This window comes from Neophocaena asiaeorientalis, unplaced genomic scaffold (assembly GCF_003031525.2).
Source record: "Neophocaena asiaeorientalis asiaeorientalis breed wild unplaced genomic scaffold, Neophocaena_asiaeorientalis_V1.1 scaffold78, whole genome shotgun sequence".
Taxonomy (NCBI): Eukaryota; Metazoa; Chordata; class Mammalia; order Artiodactyla; family Phocoenidae; genus Neophocaena; species Neophocaena asiaeorientalis.
In genome coordinates, this window is record NW_020175018.1 from 7,205,751 (window position 1) to 7,214,824 (window position 9,074).

Sequence of the window (9,074 nt, forward strand, 5' to 3'; positions counted from 1 at the left end):
CCAATAAGTATAGTTTGTTTCACAATTTAACATCTCTGAAATCAGGAAATTTGGCTGTACCAAATAAAGGAGAAAGCTATGAACCAACTGACACTACTGGTCCAGCTATGAACTTATGTCTGGCTAGAAAGTTTGTATATATACAATTGTCACCTGAACTGAAATCTTTATGTATAGCTAATGCTTACTGAACACTTATTGTGTTCCAGGAAATGTCCTAAGAATCATGCATATTTTCTTATTTAATCTCTACAACATCCCCATGAAGTCACTACTCTATTCACCCCATTTTATGAATGAGAAAACTGAGTGTCATACAGGGCTAAAGTCATATAGGTAAAAACTGGTACTGGGATTTGAATTCAAACACATATAACTTCAGATCTCCCATCCTAAGCATTACTTTGTAGTTCATGCTTTATTTGCATTTAGCAGCTTAAATGTAGATCTCTAAATTTGCTTAAATCTGTGTCAAAGTCATTACACTTTGAAGCTGCATTGAAAAGAAACGTTGTGAATGCAGAATGCCTATCACATGCTAAGCAGTGCAATTAAAGAGTAGAAATTGGCAATTCTTATAATAATTCACAGAATTTTCAAAGTAGGAAGAGGTTGTGTGACACTAATTGCAGCATACTTAAAATGGATTGTCCTTTGGATGACAAACATCTGTCAGGGTTTCTAGTTAAGTTTTTTTTTTTTTTTTTAAAAAAAGCTATTTACATGAAAAGAGTATATGCAAAATGTTCATTGTAGCACTGTTTGTAATAGCAAAAGACTAGAGACTGTCACTAGAGAGCTGTTGTAATAAATTTTAGTACATCCATATTGTGGAATATATGAAGCAATAAAAAAGAATGAGGCACATGTACATATCCTGATATGGAACAATCTCTAGGAAATACTTCAAGTGAAAAAAACAAGATATGGAAAAGTAAATAGTATGCCAACATTTATTAAATTATAAAAGGAAAGGATAATAGACATATATTCTTGTGTAATTGGACATTAAGAGAGCTTTTTCCTATTGTCCTGAAACTGCTGCTGAAACCCAAATCCGAACCAAAAAGTCCATAAGGAGCCCACATTCTATATTTAAAGAACTGCCAGTGGTTGGAACCAGCTATCTTCCAGCAGGGCATTTGAAGAGCCATCATTGTCATTCTACCAGCCCTTCCATCAGTTCCTACTCCCCTACTCCACCTATTCCCCATTCCCACCCTTCTCCCACAGACAAACCATCACCACTAATCAGTGGAAAGAAAGAATGGAGAGAAGGGAGGGAAGCCAGCATTGAGGGCAAATGCAGTTTTCTGAAAAGAGACCCATCCCTTCCTCTCCCTCCATGGGGGGTTGTAGTCCCTCTTAGAGGCAAGGGAGAAGGGCTCCCAGAGAATCACTAGTGAAGACTGGGCGTGCCTGCAGGAAGAGGACACTGGCAACCCCCGGATATCTGTTACTTACTAATCTGTTCTGCCCGTTGCTTCTTCAGCAAAGGAAAACACAAATGGAGAAAGACCACATGGAAGGGGACTTTGGATGGCATGGTGGAGGGCTTTAGATGGAAGGGGACTGAAACTGCCCCCACCATGCTTACACACAGCTTAACTTCACAGTCCTAGATTGAATAACACAAGCTGGCACTCAGCTGGAAGATACAGCAAATGTATGAGGGGGTCACCCATTCCTAGAGGAGATTCATGAGATTGATCACTCCAGTACTGATTCTTTTTCATATCTACTTGTTCTTGTTTCATTTACACCTGTTTATATTTTTATAATTTCTTTTGTAAAGATGGATGTTATTCTATTCTTTATCTTTTTCCAGAGCCCAAACATTGAAATTCATTTTCAGATCTCTCTATTGTGTTTATTTAAACCAAAATGATTCATCTCCTTATTGGTTTTATAGGCTTAAATTTGTTAAGTTTACTCATATGTTTTAGAATTTTGGTTCATAGACTTATCTTGGACTGTACATTCTTTTTCCTCTGTCTCTCTCTATGCTTACCCTTTTTTTATGTAGTAGTTTTGGAGTTGCCATCAATCCAGAACCAGATATTAAAATATTGACGTCCCAATCCCTGAGGTAATATTGAAGATATAGCAGAACTCATACAATTTGTACTCTGGTATTTATTACCATGTACTACTACCTAATTTAAAAAACTAATATATGTTCAAATGTAGTTGATTAACTTCCAGTGATACATAATTCAATTGAGGAAAAACAAACAGGAATAAAAAATACTAGTTTAGAGATTGGTTCAGCTGAGCAGAAATTGAGACACAGAAGTAGAGAAAAAATATAGGGACACCAAGGGGGGAAAGCGGCGGGGGTTGAGGGTGGTGGTGTGATGAATTGGGAGATTGGGATTGACATATATACACTGATGTGTATAAAATAGATAACTAATAAGAAAAAAAATAAATTAAAAATAAACATAAATAAATAAATAATACTAGTTTAATCAAAAAAGAAATGGCAACTGATATACTGTACTTCAAAATTTAGCAGACTAAGAAGTCAAAATTAAGTCCATGGGACTCTTTAGTCTCTGGATATGGAAAAGGATTAGATTCAAATTTATGGTACTAAAGAAGAAAGTGATATATAAATGTAAGGATAAGTACATGCTATATTCAATTGTAAAAGAAATTTTGTGACCATTAACATATCCCCCCTCCACCTTATATAATCGTCTGGAGTCATAGCTTATGAGGGTGGAACATTCTAAAATTGATCCGTAAGAACAACAAAAATCACATGAGGTGAAAGATGTACTTGGAATTTCCTGGTGATCCAGTGGTTAGGACTCTGTGATTTCATTCCTCCCTGGATTCAGTCCCTGGTTGGGGAACTAAGATCCCACAAGCTACATGGTGCAGCCAAAACAAACAGACAAAAAAAGATGTACTTGAAAATTTCTTAGGAGAGCTTCGAACTGGAGACTGATTTATCATCTCTGAATTTTCCTCCAGCATTTGATCTGATAGCCTTCTCTTTGGCTGACCATCCAAAGTGGGTGGTTTAGATTTAGAGGCCATGCTACGTGAAAAAATGTGCATCTTTGAATCACACTCAGTATGGCAAAATGACCATGCCATGAAAGCCACATGAAAACTAAGATCTACTAAGAAAATAGCAGATTTAACTCTTTTGTCACATGCTTCCTCCATGGCATGCACTTATTTAGAAAAAGGGGAGGCAGAGTGGTATTTAAATTTTCTTTATTGCTTTGTTGACCTTATACATTTAGTTGAAATAATGTAAGTGAAGAGCATGGGTGATGTGACACAACTGGATTAAACATGGTAACTCTTTCCATGGCACAAATATGGCAGGTGCTGTCAGGAGCTAAGATCTCACCCTAGTTGTAAGCCAACAACTTAGTGTAATGTGGTTTCATGGATATGAGCGGAGGACATGAGACTTCCGGGTCAGAGACAAAGAACTTTATTATCCACAACACCACATGCAGCATGAGCATCGGCATGTTTACATCAGTTCCTGGATGTCAGGAACCCTGAGCTGAGGGAAACCAAATCTTTTATAGTGGGGAGCAAGCATTTCTGTCTTTTGCTCTGGAGGGAAATACTGTATCTTCGAAGGCCATTTGCTCTACAAACATCCTTGTGAAGATGGTCTGGGACAAATGATAGTGCCTCTGCTCACAAGATGTGCAGAAACACAAGAGGACAAGATTTTATTATGTTGTATTATATTTGGTAGAAGGGCACAGTGAGTAAATGGTTTGCTATGGAGGAAAGAATATGGTTTTCACAGTCACACTGACCCTAGCTCCATTTCTAGCATAAGTTTTTATAAGCTAAATGACCTTAGTCAAAGCGGTTAACTTCTCTGAGCCTCAGTGACATAATGGGGTAATAGATCTTCCCCCATAGAATGGTTGTTTAGATCAACTAGGAAAGTGTAATAGGATCATTCACAGTATCTGGAATATTCTAAGCATTCAACAGATGCCCAATCCTTCTATCCTTCCCTCATTCACTGATTTCCTCATTTGTGTGAATCGGATACACAATTAGGCCTCTGCCAGAGCCCTAAATCCCTCCCCCAAATTGAGAAGCAACTGCCCATTTCTGCCACACCACCCTCCTTTGCTTAGGAGGGGGCAAGCATTAGAGCTCAAAGGCCTAGGGAAGCTGCGTTTACACACTGAAGCCACAAAGACTGGAACAACTTTGTGCCACAACTACTGAGCCTGCGCTCTAGAGCCCGCGTGCCATAACTACTGAAGTCCACGTTCGTAGAGCCCGTGCTCTGCAGCAAGAGAAGCCACCGCAATGAGAAGCCCGTGCACTGCAATGAAGAGTAATCCCCACTTGCCAGAACTAGAGAAAAGCCCTTGCGCAGCAATGGAGACCCAACGCAGCCAAAAAAAAAAAGTTTCTTAACGTCTCTAAGGCTTCATTTTCTTGCCTCTAACATGAGGAAATAGTAGGATCTAATTCCTCAAGTAGTTGTGAAGAGAAAATGAGGTAAAGCAAGAAAAGCTCTTAACGAGTGCCTGATCGTCAGCAAATCCTCAGGAAACAGTAGCTACAATTATTATTTCTGAGAGTCAATCAATAGCTCCTGAAGCAGTTTCTCCATATAATTTGGGAAAGAAAAAAAACTTTATCTGCTATCATGGAATTCAACAGAGATCCGAAGTTCTGTGCCAAATAATAAAAATAGGGAGAGAGAGAGGAGAGGAGAAGGATGGGAAGCAGGCCCCTGTATGCATAGCTGGTTTGAAAGACTGACTGGAATAGGATACAGGGCAAACTCCACTAAGCCTTCCCTTCCGTGTACCCACTTTGCCACCCCAGACACACACACACACACACACACACACACACACACACACACACACACGCTCATAGACCAGCTGATACTTATCCAGGGTCTGACATCACTATTCCCAGGAGAGGATGCTGTCTTTATAGATATATTAGCTAGGTTTTGCTGTGTAACAAATAACCCCCAAATCTCAGTGGTGTACAGCCCCAAAGGTTTATTTCTTGCTCACCCCTATGTCCATGATGGGTCAACTACTTCCCTGTTCCATGTTATTTTACTCCAGGACCCAGGCTAAGGGAGCTCCTCTCTCTCTCTCTGAAGCATTGCCAGATTTCATGGCAGAAGGAAAAGAGACATGGTGAACAACATGCTGGGTCTTCAGCCTTCTGTTCCAAAGTGACATACATCACTTCTTCTCACATTTCATTGGCCAGAACAAGTCTTATGGCTTCATGATGACAGAGTTGGGGCACATAATTCTGCTCCAGGGAGGTTATATAGGGGAAGAGTAATCCACTCTTCCACAGTGGACTACCTCCCCATCCAAACATACTCAAGTGTCAGAGGGACAGACAGCCAATGACAGCTGTTTATTAGCTGACCCTGGGCCTTCTCTGAGCCTCAGTTTTATCCTCTGTGAAATGGAGATAGCAATACTTGTCCTGTCAACCTCACAGAAAAGGGGTAAGAATTCAAATGAGACCACAGATATGAATGTGATTTGTAAACTGTAAAGTCCTGCACTCCCATGAGAGGGTTTTATTACTAGTATGAGTCTAACAGGAGAGATAATAAAGCTTTTTAAAAACCAACTGGATAAGGGAATCTCTGGGGTCTCTGATATTCAGTGTTCTCTTACTGAGAAAGCTGTGGGATCCACTCAGGAGAGGCTGCCAGGCGACCACACATCACAGGCAACCCGGCATTCACGCATCAGTGATTCACTCATCAGTAACTGATGTTTTTGCTTGGACTTGGGCTCCTGTCTCCTTCTGACCACGGGAGCTCCTCAGTGCCCCCTTCCTATTTTTCTGCTCAGGCAGAACAATGGATACCTTTCTAACCAAGCCCCTATTATGCAGAAGAGAAAATAGAGATCCAAGATGTTAACTGACCTGCCCAACTCAGCAAGTGTGTTCAGAGCTGGGACTAGAAATCAGACTTTGGATTCCTAATCTATTGCTTTTCTAAAACTTAGATTCCAACACTACAGCCATTAGTGCTGAGATTTGGGCAAGCTTATTAAGCTCTCTGAACCTCAGTTTCCTCATCTGTAATATAGGTATGGTGGCCCTGACTTTATTGGATTGTTGTGAAGGTTAGACATTCATATAAAATCCTTCTCCACCAAAACCCCCAACCCCACCCCCCATTTACACCCCTCTGCTCTCCCTGCCAGGTGTCAGCTCCCTCCTGGAAGAGGCCCCTGCAGCCTTCAAGGTTGGTTCTGGGTACTGCTCCTGGGCTTCACTGGGGGTAAGGGGGGTATTCCCTTCCCCGTAGTGCCTCAGTACAGATGAGGATTTAGTTATTTTAGAATTCCCAGAGCACAGTATCTGTGAAACAGATGAAAGTTTCGAGAGCAGATATACATTTTAATGAATCATTATTCTTAAAAAAAAGTCTTTCTCTCTCTTCTTTGCTCTTGCCAAAGATCCTTTTCCCCTCCAGATTCTGGAGAGAAAGCTAAGGAGGAAAGGGAGCGTGAAGGAAGAAGAATTCTTTCCTGCCTATATATTTATTCTGGGTTTTACAGGCTTAATGTCTGACCTCCCCCACTCTGAACGCAAAGGAGGAAAGGGGCCATTTTTACTGGGTTCACTGCTTTATACCTGGTACAAGCATGTACAAGATGTGAAGACAGAAACAAAAAGTAACTTGTTTCATCAGTAAATGAACACAGGGCAGCTGGGCTTCTCTAAGTGACCCATGCCTTCAAGCAGTCTCCGTTTTAGGACAGTAGCTGGGGTCACTGGTTTTCAAAAACTATTGGGAAAACCACATCCTGCTTCCCCCAATCCCTACGTCTATTCTGGTATCAAAATGAAAAAGATGGCCAAGCAGAGCATTTCAGATGCGATCCACAAGAGGGTGTCACAGGCCCATGCCAGGCCAGCTCCATGGTTGGAACTCCTGGCCTTTGGTCCCACTTGTGTAGCTCACACAAATCTGGTTCAGCAGTACTTCCTCAGTCTCTTTTTTGGTTCTTCTCTTTTCCTGGCCCAGGAGGAAGTGGAGAAGCTTTTGGAGTCAGGTGGACTTGAATTAAAATCCTGGCTCTGTCATTTGGTGAGACGTTGGCAAATGAGTTAATATTCTGAGCTGTTGTATTATTAATAATTGCTAAATTCCCAAGGCCAGGGAATCACTGATTTATAGAGCAAGAAGAGACCTTCAAGATTGGCCAGACCCACCACGTTTCACAGATGGGGACACTGAGGCCCAGGCTACACCAAAGCCCAGCTGCCTCCTTCAAAAATACGTAAGATAGGGACTTCTGTGGTGGTCCAGTGGTTAAGAGTCTGCCTTCCAACGCAGGGGACACAGGTTTGATCTCTGGTTGGGGAACTAATATCCCACATGCCACGGGGTAACTAAGCCTGTGCAGCACAACTACCGAGCCCACGTGCTCTGAAGCCCATGTGCCATGACTACTGAGCCCACGCGCTCTAGATCCTGCGCGCCACAACTAGAGAGAAGCCTGCGTGCTGCAATGAAGAGCCCGTGCGCCGCAATGAAGAGCCCGTGCGCCACAATGAAAGATCCTGCACGCCTCAGCTAAGACCCCACGCAGCCAAATAAATAAATAATTTTAAAAATGCATAAGACATAAGAGCATTCATCAATGAACAAATGAATGAAAAGATAAGCCAGCAAGGACTTTGGATCCAGACAAAAACACAAACTCTTGTATTCATCATCTAGCTTTGCTGGTGTCTAACTTGATCAAGTTGCTTGGCCTCTTGTGCCTCAGTTTCCTCGTCTCAGTGGGGGAGGGGAAATATACTCATGGATAATAATGGTACCTACTTCATAGGGTGTTGTGAGAATTCAATGAGCTCAGACATAAAGTGCTCAGCTAGGTGCTTGGCACCTAGTAGATATTGTATCTTATTTATAATCTAGGTCTAGGTCATGTAACCTTTCCGAACCTCAGTGTTCTCATCTGTAGAGTGGGGATTTTACATAGCGTTGTAGGGAGGATTAAATGGCACAACACAAAAAAACTCTCAACATAGGACCTGGCTCATGGTAGTGATATAAAATACAGTTTATAATGATAAGTATTACTTTATCCCTGTCCGTGAAGTAAAGAATGATTGTTTCTAAGAACAAAGCTTTACACACACACACACACACACACACACACACACACACACACACACACACACACACACACACACACACCCTTGTTACTGCCTTAGTTGAGACCTCTTTTCTCCCCTGGACTATTGCTACAAAGCCTGCACCTTGGGAGGAATGAGTGATGCCACCTGGCTGGTGGCTCACCTCTAGGGGGCTCCCTTCCTTAGCTCCAGCCAAATGTTGCTGGGAGAATATATAGGTTCCTTGTCGTATTAGTTTCCTACAGCTGCTGTTAACAAAGTACCACCTGCTGGTAGTTAAAACCATTGTATTCTCCCACAGTGTTGGAAGTTAGAAATCTGAGATCAAGGGGCTGAGGTTGGGTCGAATCCTTCCCTGCCTCTCTGGCTTCTGGCGGTCAATCCTTGCTGTTCCTTTGGCTGACAGCTGCATCACCCCAATCTCTGCCTCCATTACCAGCCACATGGCATTCTCCCTCTTGTGTATCTGCGTCCCTTCTAGAGAAGGACACCAGTCATATTTGACTAAGGGCCCATCCTATTCCACTAAGACCTCATCTTAATTTACATATTAATTGCGTCCATAAAGACCCTATTTCCAAATAAGTAGAAGTCACAGGCACCAAGAGTTAGGACTTCAACATATCTTGCAGGGGGATGCAATTCAACCCACAACACTTGTTAAAAGATTTTTCAAAAAATTTGAAATTTTATGAGCTCTTCTGACTTATTACAGATTCAACGCAATCCCTATCAAACTACCAATGGCATTTTTCACAGAACTAGAAAAAAAAGTTCACAATTTGTATGGAAACACAAAAGACCCCGAATAGCCAAAGTAATCTTGAGAAAGAAAAACGGAGCTGGAGGAATCAGGCTCCAGGACTTCAGACTATACTACAAAGCTACAGTAATCAATACAGTATGGTACTGGCACAAAA